This window comes from Vipera berus (genome assembly GCF_964194415.1).
Source record: "Vipera berus genome assembly, chromosome: Z".
NCBI classification, from domain to species: domain Eukaryota; kingdom Metazoa; phylum Chordata; class Lepidosauria; order Squamata; family Viperidae; genus Vipera; species Vipera berus.
Genome location: NC_138205.1, coordinates 72,679,759 through 72,693,596, shown reverse-complemented (window position 1 = coordinate 72,693,596; position 13,838 = coordinate 72,679,759). Strand labels below are relative to the sequence as shown.

The 13,838-nt window shown below is 37.3% G+C and overlaps 1 protein-coding gene across 5 annotated transcripts in view; it reads right to left on the bottom strand.

Moving 5' to 3' along the window:
* Nucleotides 1–13,838, bottom strand: part of ELMO1 (engulfment and cell motility 1) — a 336,399-nt gene that overhangs the window by 18,636 nt on the left and 303,925 nt on the right. The window contains exon 1 of one of the 5 annotated variants that reach the window (XM_081343175.1): nucleotides 11,849–12,227. The exons of the other annotated variants lie outside the window; for them this stretch is intronic. The gene's annotated coding sequence lies outside the window, so the exon portion shown is untranslated. Of the gene's footprint in view, nucleotides 1–11,848; nucleotides 12,228–13,838 lie in introns of those variants that run through there. 5 annotated transcript variants of the gene reach the window in all.

The window sequence follows — 13,838 nt, the reverse complement described above, 5'->3', positions numbered from 1 at the left end:
GTAGCCTGGTGCCAGTCCATTGACTACGGGTTGGGGATCCCTGCTCTATAGGATAAAATTCCAAAACTTTCCATAAGTTAGCTTTGCTGCCCCTATAGGGTATTTTCCATTTTAAAGTTTAGACTCAGCACCTCAATATCTTCATGTATAGAATCTCAATGGGAGATTGTAGCCCAATCATTCTTTCTCAGCACAACCTAATTCACTAAATTGTTGCTATGGAAATAATATGAAGAAAGCTCCTCCTAAAGTTTGGTTCTTAGAAGAGAGGCAGAATATTAACCTGTCTACTAATTCTGTAAATAAGTAAATGATGTAACATACAGATGGCATCTACATTTGTGTTATGGCTGTGCCATGTTTGTGGCTTTTTAGTATAGATGAATACAGCAGAAGCAAATCTGGGTTGTAAAGAAAAAGTGGAAATTATTCCATAATGAAACACAAAGAAGAGACATGTTTTATTTTCACAGAGCCAATTATGTTAAACTTCTTAAGATTTCACTTCTATCCTGCTTTCATTCAACTCAAAGAATCTTTATGCTAAAGTTAATTCCCCTTCACTCAATTATCTATTTTTTTGGCTTGGCTTTTAACAAAAATGTATGCAAAATCTGTTTAAGATTACTTTTTAAAGAACTATTGCTTTTAAACAAAAGTAAGTCAAGAGAGACTTTGAGGAAGAACTATGAATGATGCAAACTAAGAAATAGAATGATAAATAATTCAAAATCTAAATATTAAAACCAGCAGAAAAAGTATTGCATAGACGCAGTTCATTAAGATGAGTGAAAGCCAGAAAATGGGTATTTGCACAGGTGGTCTCTGGTGGGAAACCACATCACTTTAAATAGCTATACATTATATGCTATTGGAGTGTTCTCAGTCCTAATAAAATTAAATATTTTAAAATATTTGCATAATTAGAACCTTCTAACCATTCCATCAACTGTGAAAGTTTTTAAACATTACTCATCAATTTATCACTTATAAACACCCAAATTTAATGAGAAATGTTTAACAACATTTTGAACACTCAAACTAATTCTACATCTCTTTTATGCATTATGAGACCATAGCTTTTAGATTAGTTTTTGAAGAATATATTCACAAAAATAATTTTGTAAGTCCTAGTCTGAAATAAAATCTAGAAAGGACAATTACAATCTAGCCCATAGTAAACCTAAAGTGCATCTCATGGGACTGCATTTCTGGAAATATTAGTAATGATGATAATACAAATAATATTTTTCAGGATGATATGCTATGCAGAATGTAGAATAGAAGGAATAAATACAATCTAAACAAATCAAATCAAAGAAAAGAGATAAAGGTCAATGTTAGTTTAGAGCAGATTTTTTTTTTAGTTTCAGTGCTTTCTTGCCTTTTCTTTCAGCAACAATTGTAAAGCATTACTGAAGAAAGACATTACAAGGAAACTCAGTTTTTCCAGTTAAGACTAATTTGTTCCTGAAAATAAATTGCATTCATTCATACAACTTCTCATTTGATGTGTTCCACTTAACACCTAAAGACATGCCCTCATTCCCAGGCTTCCAGTTTGCGCTAGCGGCACTGGCGGACGTGTGGGAGAGAGCGCTCTCCCCACCATCCGGTTTTTCTCCATTGAGAGACCCTGAAAAGGGTTGAAAGTCGCCCTGGAGGGGCACCGACTGTGAGGAGGCCCTCTGAGTGATCACAGAAGGGTGGCAGCCCTCAATTTGATCTGGATGCAGCTCCTTTGGACCAAAGAAGAAAAGATCCACCATTAACATGGCCAATCATCAAGCCGTTTCCTGCCGAAAGCCAAAATTACTACCAAGCACAACGAAAGCAACAAGGAGGATTTGGGTGAGATTTTACCTTTCTTATTTCCCTAACTACTTTCCTGTGGAAGCGTTCTGAAAATTTCTCCCCCTCTGTTTTGGAAGAGCAGCGTCTGCTTACTTGGGGAATTAAAGCCTCAAAAGAAATTTAAAAACATAACTAAACTAAACTAAATAACTAAACTAAACAAATGGATTTATACCTTTGGAATATTTGGGGTACCAAAAAGTTCTTATTGCTATGGGGACCTACTACCCTATTTACCCCTTAAGCTGGAAAAGGGAAAAAAACAAATGGAAAAATCCAAACTGGATAAAAATTCTATTGGAGACTGGAAAAAGATTTTACATGCTATTGAGGACTTCTTGTGGCAAAGCCTGGTATAGCACGGAAACTTTCTCTTTATTGTGAGCTCTGCTATAGCCTAGATTTGTCCTTGGCATTATTTTTAAAGATAAGAACTTGAAACACCAGGCAGCAAAAACAACTTCTAGGAATAGTGGAGGTGGAGATTTGCTGAATCTTAACAAAATACCCTCCACCAAAGACATATCTGTAAACACCATAGAAATGGAGGAATACTACCCACAACTTAACTATACTTGAAAAAATTCTTGAAGCGACTGAATTATTGAACTCGACTGAAAGATAAAGGTGCCAGCTTTTTTTTTTTTAAAAAAATTCCATTTATATCCCGCCCTTCTCCGAAGACTCAGGGCGGCTTACAAGCTTAGCAGTAGCCTTCATTCTATGTATATGCCTGCTTATTAGGGCTTTCACACACACACACCCAAGTGGCATTATTACAAAGTCAGCTTAAACTTACCAAATGAAACCCTGACTGCAACTGATGAATTGACAATCCAAAAACCAACAGAAGAGGAAGAAATTAATATTAAAACAGGGGATCTTAAAAAACAACAACTACAACTTTGATACCCAAACCTTGATCTCAATTACAAAACCTACAATCCAAAAAACAACAGAAGTCGAAGAAAGCAACACTAAGATGGAGAATCTTAAGGATCTCCAAGCACACGATATTGAGAATCCAGCCAGCCAAACAACAACTACAACACTGGACATGACTTCTTTTCTAAGCCAGATGGGACCAGAAGAAGTTGACCAGACTGAACCAACAATAACTACACTAAAACAAACATGCGGATTTGATTTATTAGAGCAACAATTTAATGATTATAAAGGGCCTAGTTCCTCTGAAAAATTGACAGCTGGATGGCCTTCCTCGATTCAAGCAACGTGTGTAGGAATGAGGGGAGACCCATTTGAGAACTTAAAGGCACTGGTATGGAAGCCTGCTTGGCCGAAAAAGAAAGCTAGAGTTAGATTTTAAAAATGGGTTCTTTTCTTTTGTGATTTATAATGACAGAGCCTAAATTTTTTTTAATGGGCTAAGGGGAATCTTTAATAGATATAAACTGACTTTATATATAGGATTTAGACTTTTGAGGGAAATGAAAATCAGCTATTAGAACATAGTTTTGAATTATATTATAGAACTTGGAATGATATAATAAAAATTAGGTAAAGGTAAAGGTTCCCACGCACATGCGTGCTAGTCGTTTCCGACTCTAGGGGCTGGTGCTCATCTCCGTTTCAAAGCCGAAGAGCCAGCGCTTGTCTGAGGACATCTCCGTGGTCATGTGGCCGGCATGACTAGACGCCAAAGGCACACGGAACGCTGTTACCTTCCCACCATAGTGGTCCCTATTTTTCTACTTGCATTTTTACATGCTTTTGAACTGCTAGGTTGGCAGAAGCTGGGATGAGTAACAGGCGCTCACTCTGTTACGTGGCACTCGGGATTCGACTCGCCAAACTGCCGACCTTCTAAGATGAGAAATACAATATATTTGTAAAAATAAAAATGTATTTAAACAAGCAATATATGTATTTTAGATATGACAACTATTATATAATGAAATAGGGGAATTTTGGGTTACCCGAAAACTAAATATTATGGGTACTAAAAGCTAATTCAGAACACTGTAACTGAAATTAGGTAAAATTTAAAAGCAGGACATGGATAAATATAAATTAAAATATATTGATTATTGTCTCAACTGACCGTGCTACAACTAGAAATGTATTAATTTGATTGCGATATTGTAAGTAAGGGAATTGGAGAGGGAATTTTTGCCGATGTAACCTGGAATATGTACAAAAAGATTTTCTTATTGGACTTTTCATTACCCAATCACCATGTTGCTTCATAAATATCTGGATGTAAAATTGGAAAATTAATAAAACTTGTTTAGAAAAGACATGCCCTCATTCGCTATAATTTAATTAGTAGTGTATTCAGGTTAAAAACTATTTTCTTACTCATATAGTACTTTTCAATGTTTTCCTGGTTTTGATGACAATAAGTCCAAAGTTCACAGCACAAAACTCTGACCATTACCATTTTAACTTTTAGAAAACAGAGCACAGTATTATGCTTCTTATTTTCAGTATCTTAAATAATTTCATGAAAGAATTTCCCACTTCCTACTGTGCTGATCATAAATAAGAATCTAGCATTACCTTTGAAATAATAATAACAACACTAATAATCCTTCAGTTTATAAATTATAAAAATAATCCTGCAGTGAGGCACTACACTGACATGCTTGTGGGGCTTGTGTGCTCTGAGGAAGATGAGAACTAGGTTCAACTATACTGGACAGGTCTTACCAGAGGATTCAAACAAAAAGTGTCTCTTCCATAAAAAAAATATAGTGAGATGTAAATTACAGAAATTCATACCAGCCTGGTTGTCACCTAGGTTAACAACGACCACCCTAGATGCTGGAGTTCCTGGACATCTGGTGAAAAATGGGCTACAGGACTGTTAGCTAAACACCAGGGCCAACAGCTTCAGAACTACTGGAAGAAAAGGTATTTACCCATCATAAATATACAGTGATTGAAAATAAAGAAATAATGATTTGTTATTACAGATCAAGTCCTACAGAAAAGGATATTTGGAATAAATGCACCAGTTCTGGAAAGAACATCCAGAATCAGAAATAACAGAATAGAGGCTGGCAGATCAATGTTGATTTGTAATACTAAATAAAGTATTCACAAAACTGAAAGAACTGCAAAGGTCTAGTCAGGGCAAGAAATCAAAGCCAGGAGTAACTCAGACTGCAGAAAGAAACCAGGGGGAGCTAGCAATAGACGAATCCAGCAGATTCTGTTTTCAGAAGCCAGGCACCCTTTCCTCTACCTCAGAAAGAAAGCCCTCTAATTAAAGAAGCAGAAGAATTGAAACAAAAAATAAATGAGCATCTAGAATAGCACAAAAATATCAGAATAAGGTTGTCTGCATTAAAACCTGTTCCAAAGAAGCAGCTAGCACAAACATTAAAAGATGCCAACACTGCAATATCAAATATAAAGACCAGCTCAGCTTGCCAATCATTTTTCCAGATATTTGTTTTCAAGAAACAAACTAACTAATGTACAGCACAGCTGCAATTATAACTGGATATCTGGGATCCAATATAACAAAGAAAGGGACGCGGTGGCTCAGTGGGTTAGGACGCTGAGCTTGTCGATCAGAAGGTCGGCAGTTTGGCGGGTCGAATCCCGAGTGCCGCGTAGCAGAGTGAGCGCCTGTTACGCGTCCCAGCTTCTGCCAACCTAGCAGTTCGAAAGCATGTAAAAATGCAAGTAGAAAAATAGGGACCACTCCGGTGGGAAGGTAACAGCGTTCCGTGCGCCTTTGGTGTCTAGTCATGCCGGCCACATGACCACGGAGACGTCCTCAGACAAGCGCTGGCTCTTCGGCTTTGAAACGGAGATGAGCACCGGCCCCTAGAGTCGGAAACGACTAGCACGCATGTGCGGGGGAACCTTTACCTTTACCTTATAACAAAGAAGAAAAAAAGCTAAATAGTATACCACCAAAATGGAAGATTAGACTGAAAAATAAGATCGGCAAGCTGAGATCAGATGCAAGTAAGCTAGAATAGATGTAGGAAAGGAAGCAGAAGAACAAGAAGACCAAACAATACTTAATCAAGAAATACCACTTAGAAGGAAGACCAAAGAAGCACTGGAAATATTAAAGCAGCAAATAACAGCTATAGCCAAGAAGATCAGCAGCTATGAAGCTCAAATTGCAAATTATAGACAGACCTTCCAATTTCAATCAAATCAGAAATGTTTCTACTAATCTACCAATGGAGAAACTGCAGTGAATCAATCAGTCCTGACAACGAAAAAAATAGTACTGATCTGGGCGCAGATATGGGATAACCCAAAGAAATACAAAGGTCACGGCTTGGTTAAAGGAGGTGGATAAGAATAAAAAGGAAGCTGAAATGAAAGAACTGGATCCAAGCAGAACTAAAAGCCATGGATAAGATGACCAGAAAAATAATAATAAATCATGTCTCATCCTCACAGCTACATAGACAGACTCTATCTACCAAGGAAAATAGTTGAGCATGGAATGTTGCAAGTACCTCACATAGTTGAAAAAGGAAAAAGTGCATTGAAGAAATATCTGAAGGACAGTGTAAAAGATACACTGATGTTTGTATACCAGGAAGGCTTACTGTCCACTAGAGAGAACAAACTGGGCTACAAGAAATACAAAATGAAGTACAGAATGGAGGCATGAGAAGACAAACTATTACATGGTCAATACATTGAAAAAAAAATAGCAGGGAAAGCATGTAATAATACGATCTGGCAATGGCTAAGAGCAGAAAAGTTGAAGAAAGAGACAGTGGCTAATTCGGGCTGTACAAGGTCAAGCTTTAAGAACAAATTCATACAAAGCCAGAATTGAAAAACAGCGACAGCAAATGCTGCCTATGCAAAGAAGCTGAAGAAGCGATGGACCACCTGGTTAACTGCTGCAAGAAGATCACACAGATGGACTACAAGCAACACCATGACAAAGTAGCAACAATGCTGCATTGGAAGATCTGCAAGAAATATCATTTTGCCTGAAAGCTAGAACTCGTGGGACCATGAAATAGAGAAAGTCATAGAAAATGAAGAAGCTAAATTGTTCTGGGACTTTAGAATTCAAACAGATAGGTACCTGCCACATAACACTCCAGACTTAACAACTGTCTATAAGAGAGACAAAAAAGTCTGGATAGTGGATGTGGCAGTGCCTGGAGACAGCAGAAGAGAAGAGGAAAAAAAAAACTAGAGAAGATCACAAAATACAAAGACCTGAAAATAGAAAGAAAACAACTGAGGCAGAAGCAAGCAAAGGTAGTCCCACTAGTAATACACACATTGAGTACAATCCCAAAACAATTGGAGCATCACTTGAACACCATTGGTATTGACAAATTCACCATCAATCAATTGCAAAAGGCAACTTTACTTGGAAAAGCCTACATTCTGCAATGATATATGTTAAGACCCTCAAACATCCACAAACATCTGGTTTTGACGTTGTGGTGAAGCAGATGTAGGAAGACGGAGCTCCATCTTTTGCGTTCAATTTTGCTCCATTGGGGGACCCTGGAAAGGATCAAAAGTCACCCCATATCAACGAGGAGGGGACCCTCATTGATTGCAGGGAGGCAGCAGCCCTCTTGTTTGATCCAAGGAAGCCTTCCAAACCAGCAGGGGAAAGACTGGCTACATTTGCATAGCCAGTCAGAAGCTGCTGTCAACAGAAAACAACAAGCACTAACAAGCAATTTTACAGCAATGTGGGTGAAACTGGGTGAGAGCCTCTCTTTATGACTTTAAGACCTCTTCCTGAAAATTTGCCCAAAGCACTCCCCCTGAGGAGGGAAAGGGAATTTCCACCTCATTCCCGCAGGAAAAGAAAAGCGGCTAATTAATTACTTGGGGATATTGTAGAAGAAACATATATCTGATATGATGGAACATTTTGGATTATAAATCTTGATTGATACACAACCTTTAATGGTTCTTTCTTCTCCCTGAACAGAAAGGATGTATTTCTCACTGGACAAAAAATTGAATTTTACTTATACTTTAAGAATGGATAGTTGGTTGGATAATTTATAAAGACCACTTACAAAAAATAAAATGGATGTTCCATACTTAGCTCTAAATGGTAAGAAACTGTCCTTAACATCTGTCTCCAGAAGCCTCAGTTTGACATACCACCAAGAAAATACTGATGAACCACAGAAAGAAATTATCTCCATGTTGAAATTAATGCAAGAAACAATTGCTTTAGCTCATAATGAGATTAAAATTAACACAAAGGAGATAAAAGAACAATTTTCTTATTTAAATCTTCAAACTCAGAAAATAACTATAGAGAAGGAACTAACAACTCAGAAAATAGAAGGAAAATTAGAAAATGCTGACACAAAATACAGTAGGCTATGGACTGAATATATGGATATTGAATGCAAATGCAATTAAGATATGTTTTGATTGGAAAAGATATTCTAAACTGATATTATTGACACTATTAGAAAAATGTAACAAATGTTGATATGTAATTGTTTATTTACTAACAACAATAAGAATTGTATTTGCTTACTGTGGAAAAATGTTTATTACCAGAAGAAAAGAGGATGTATTGGAGAGAGGAATATTGGGTTTAGTTTGAAGAAGCTTACATGTACCATGGAATTACTAATGGACTCAGTCTATTGTCTATTAGGCACTTGATTATAAAAATAGAAAATAGAATATTTATTAAAAAAAAATCCCAAAACATCCACATCTGCCTATCCCAGGTCTTTGGAAAGAACTCAACAGGTAGACAAAAATACCAAATCCAGTCTGAACATCTGGCTGCCTGTGCAACAAACAACAAACAACAAACATAAAATACAGCTTACAGCCTATGATGATATACAGTTTACATCCTGTGATAATATCTGTAACATTACCAAACATCCAGATCTGCCTATCAAGGAGGCAATAGGTAGCTAAAATATCAAATCAGGTCTGAACATCTGGCTGACTCTGTGAAGAACCATAATAATAATAATAATAATAATAATAATAATAATAATAATAATAATAATAATAATAATAATAATAATAATAATAATAATAATTATTATTATTATTATTATTATTTCCCCAATGAGGCACTATGTTGACATGGATATGGGGCTTGCATGCTACAAGGAGGATGAGAGCTATGCCAAAGGTTCTACCGTAATGAACAGGTCTCAACAGAGAAACCAGATGAAGAATAAACAATATGGTGTGATATAATTTACCAAAAACCATACCTGATTGCCTGTTGCCAAGAATAAAAAGAACTGGGGTAGGTGTTTAAGCAACAGACATTATAGGGGTTCAATCTAAATAAACAAAGTGGGGTACTAAAAGGCATTCTTAGCTTGCATCCATTATTCCAATGAAGACTGTTATAAAACAGACTAACTCCATCTCATCAAAAAGATATCTGTGTGAACAATATAATCTAAATGACTAGATTAGAAATTATGTTGCCTCAAAATAAAATACGGTCACTTAGATATTAAAGTAGAAAACTCAACTAATGACATTTAAAATGTTATGTCTGTAACAACTTGTACAAGATAAACCAATTAAAATTTTTACATCCAAGAAATGTTAAGAAAATTGTGGTTTACTGATTTACTAAATAACTTTATTACTGGAAAACGTGCACTTGCCAGTACTGTACATGACAAAATCTTTTAGCCAAGAGATTTAATCTGGTCACAAGTTGATTTTTATGACAGCCTGTCTTCATTTCTTAGTATCCACAAATGCTTTTAATTACACTTTCTTTACAATCCCATATGATAGGATAGGACTTTGAAAATTGGACACTAGAGGGAATTAGAAGAATCTAGGTTACAATTAAAGAAGACCGCTTAAATTTGAGTTAGTAATATAGAATGGAGCAAAATATCGTAACATTGGATATGTTAAAGGATACTTTTGAAAATGGATACCGATACTAATTTTAAAAGTATATGCCTCTATAGACCATATTTAAAACATGTTATGGAAGAGGAACAAGACTGATCTGAAAGTGGATTTGAAAATGATAACTAAAAGACTGATGGTATATATTTAAATATACTTTCTCCAACTTTCCTAAACTAACAACAGAAAGCAGATTTATTTTTATAAGACCCATGTACACTCATATTGGACATCTCAGGATAATACAAATTTGCATATTTTATTTATTTCTTTTTATTTATTTTTATTTGATTTCTATACCGCCCTTCTCCCCAAGGGACTCAGGGCGGTTCACAGGGCATATGTAAATAGCAGTACAAAAATTAAAAGAAAATTAAACCAATGCCCAATTAAAATACAACAATGATAGAATAATAAAAACCAATTAAAAAACCCATATACCCCTATCAGGCCAGACCAGCTAATTCAAATAAATGGGTCTTCAGCCCGCGACGGAAGGATCGAAGGTCCGATGCCGTCCGGAGCTCAACCGGCAGTTGGTTCCATAATGCCGGAGCACCCACAGAGAAGGCCCTCCCCCTGGGGGCCACCAGTCGACATTCCCTGACCGGAGGCACCCTGAGGAGGCCCTCTCTGTGGGCACGCACAGGGCGGAGGGGAGTTGATGCCGGCAGCATATAAACTATGAAAGAAATATAGTTAAGAAGTTTTTTTCTCATGCAATAGAAAATATAAATGTGGGATTTAAACATGATGTGACTACATATAAAGAAATTCTTAGGATGGAAAGGAATGTATGGCAATTGAAGGCATATAATATTTTAAAAGAAGGAAAAATAGTACAAACTTGGTTCCAGTATGGGCAGTTACAAGCTAGATGGAAGGAAGATCAGAAAGTTGGTATTTCGATAACTGATGAAAATTTGGTAAAACAAATTAGAGATCAAGGTCAAGCACATATAAGAAGGATTTACAATGCATTGATAGAAATAGACTCAGAAACGTAACTTGTTAAAGACTGTGTGATAAAATGGGCCCAGAATTTTCAGGAGGTCATAACAATGGATATCTGGGAAAAGATATGGGTTAGAAATGTAAAATTTACACAGGCTCAAAATTTAAGAGAGAATTTTTATAAAATGTTTTATAGATGGCATTTAGATCCTAAAAAATTAGCAAGTATGTATCTGAACTGTCAGCCGAAATATTGGAGGTGTGGTTGTGATGATGCAACGTATTATCATATATGGTGGACTTGTAAAAAAGTCAAAGCTTTTTGGATTAAAATTTGGTGGAACATGCAGAAGATATTTAAGAAAATGATAAGGTTTTCTCCACAGTTATTTCTGTTGGGTATTATTACAGATTGTACTGTTATAGATACTAAATTGATGTTGAATTTAATTACGGCAGCAAGACTTTTAGTAGCGCAATATTGGAAGAAGGAGGAACTGCCTACTATAGAACAGTGGACTTTGAAAGTTTCAAACCTGGTGGAAATGGCAAAGATTTCAGCATATTTGAAAGAACAATCGCAACAGAGATATATTGTGGAATGGAGAAGATGGATCGAGTATATTCAGAATAAATATGGGACTAAAAAGTTTCATTTAGCATATGAATAAGTATTAGTTTTATATGATGTATTATTAGGTATTCATTATTAGTTAGTTATTTAGTTATGTTTAAGGGGAGTTAAAGTGTGATAGAATTTAATGTGTGTTTTTTTTAGTGAGTTAGCATATTTTAGCTTAAGTTTGTAAAAGTTAATACCCTGTATTCAGCTCTGGGAAGTCGAGGGGGAAGGGCGAGGGAGGGTGAGTGGGGGGGAGGGGGAGGGAGGGAGTTTATGTTTTTAAAATGTATTTTCAAACTTTTCAATAAAAAAAGTTTTTTTTCTAAACTTTTCAATGAAGATAAAATGTATCCTTATAATTTCATCCCAAGAACAAAATATGCAAAAGTATCCAGTCAGCATTTATTTAATCAGCATGTTTTACAAAAAAAAATCCTTATTATTTCTGATGGATACTGTCTTCTTCCTTTTCTTCTCTGTCTCATTCCTGAACATCAGGATGGTTACTTTCCCCTATTCTCTGCAGCACAGGAGGAAATGGAATATAGATGAATATTTCAGTCTTACCAAATTTGTTTTAATTATTTCTCTTAAAACAGGAGTCCTTTGGTAGTTTCCCCCCTCTCTGCAGAACTTTTTTTTGCAATGAAAAGTTAATTCTTTCTCCTTAAATAAAACAGATTAGCATAATTATTTTCAGTTTATTGAAGTTCAAATTCAAGTAATAGGTGCTAAAATAGACATCCTGTCATAAACATTTGGGTAAAATATCTTTCATCAATATACTTTATAGGATGTATGCTATAGTTTTGTTTTGGAGATTTTTATAAGACTGCCAGTGTATAGGATTTATTTTGATAAACCTATTTTGGGAAACCCAAGGGTGCTTTTTCAAAAAGAAATGGACTTTCTTTGTTTTGATTGAAGCTTGTTTTGCTTCAACCAAAACAAAGAAAGTCCAAATGCCTTTTGAAAAAGCACCTTTGAGACAACCATGACCTGGATGACTGAGAAACTCTATTTTGGGAAAGTGATTTTCTTTGGAAAAGATGTCATCTTGCTTTCAATCTTTTTATAGGGGGTACTTGGCCAAATAATGGGTGCCAGATCACATAATATCTTTTCAACACTACAAAAGCCATTTTCCCTTTGTTTTTGGTTCCCACAGAAATGGGAGGGGGGATGAGTATTTTTTAGCTTAGTCAAAACAATAAATTGTTCTGTGGGAACCAAGGTCATTGCTGATTGCATTTTAGCGAGCTGAAGCTTCCGTTAGAAAGCCTGCTCAAGTAGTTAATTGGGGAATGTGATTTATGACATATTACTGGGGTGGGAAGTTCAACCTTGTAACCTTTGGGAGGGAATTTCAGCCTTGGTTTCACTTTTGATCATGTCAATGCTATGTAGCCAAATAAATATGTTCTTTAAGGAAACTTTTTGCCTTGGAGTTCTCTTTTACTGGTCTCATCTATCGGAACCATGACAAACCAAGACTCCAATTTATTTTAAAACGTGGGGTCCTGAGCCCCGATCGCCTACCTAACACTTTGGGAGGACAACAAAGACTCAGGGAAGATTTCGAGATGGAGAAGAAGGGGGAATCGACTGCGAGCCTCAGCGTGATGGCAGCAGATGGAAAGCAGGCTATAGCCCAGGTGGAGAGTACAGCCAGACCAAAAGCCTGGGAGGTCCCACTAGAGACGATGATGCAATCAGAAGGAGCATTAGTCATTGGAGGGACTTGGCAATCGGATGCTGCCCTGCCACGAAAACGCACCTTGAAGGCTGCAGAAGTTGAATTCCCATTGATCTCTTCCTGTGGATCTCACTCGCCGGTGCTGAGAAAGGCGAAGTGGCTGGCCACTTGGGATGAATCAGAGGAATGGAGATACCTGATAGCCATCCACAGTCACTCCGTCGAACGCTTGAGGGAGAACTTTGATCAACTTGAGATAGGTGAAGTGGAGCCAGTCACTCGCCAGGTGATCTCCAGCGGGCGAGAGGACAGGTGTCCTTGTGACTGTCCACTGACACGGCAAAGTCCCAGACACATGCTGCCTCCCCACTGCCTAGACCAGGTCTAACCTCAAGCCCAGTGTGCTGGCAGAGTCCTGACTGTTATCAGTACCATGCCAGTTCTGACCATCACCGACACTATACCAGCCCTGACTGTCACCAGTGGTATGGTAGCCCTGATCGCTACCAATGTTATGCCAGCCACGACTGTCACCAGCGTCCTGCCAGTCCTGATCGTCGCCAACGCGATGCCAGCTCCAACCTCTACCAAAGTCATGCCAGCCCTGACTATTATCAATGCCCAGCCAGTCCAGGATCCCAGCCAAGGGCTCTCCAGGGAGAGGGTTATTAGCGACCCCAGCACCATGTGCCTAGCAGCAACAACCCACAGAACCACCCCCTCTTAAGCCCACCTTTGATGGGGATCCCGAGAAGCTGTTCTTCTTCCTGAACCAAGTGTGGGCTCACATGTATCGTTATGGCCAGGCTTACCATGACAGAGCTGGAATGGTTGATGTTGTGGCCACAAATTTAGAAGGGG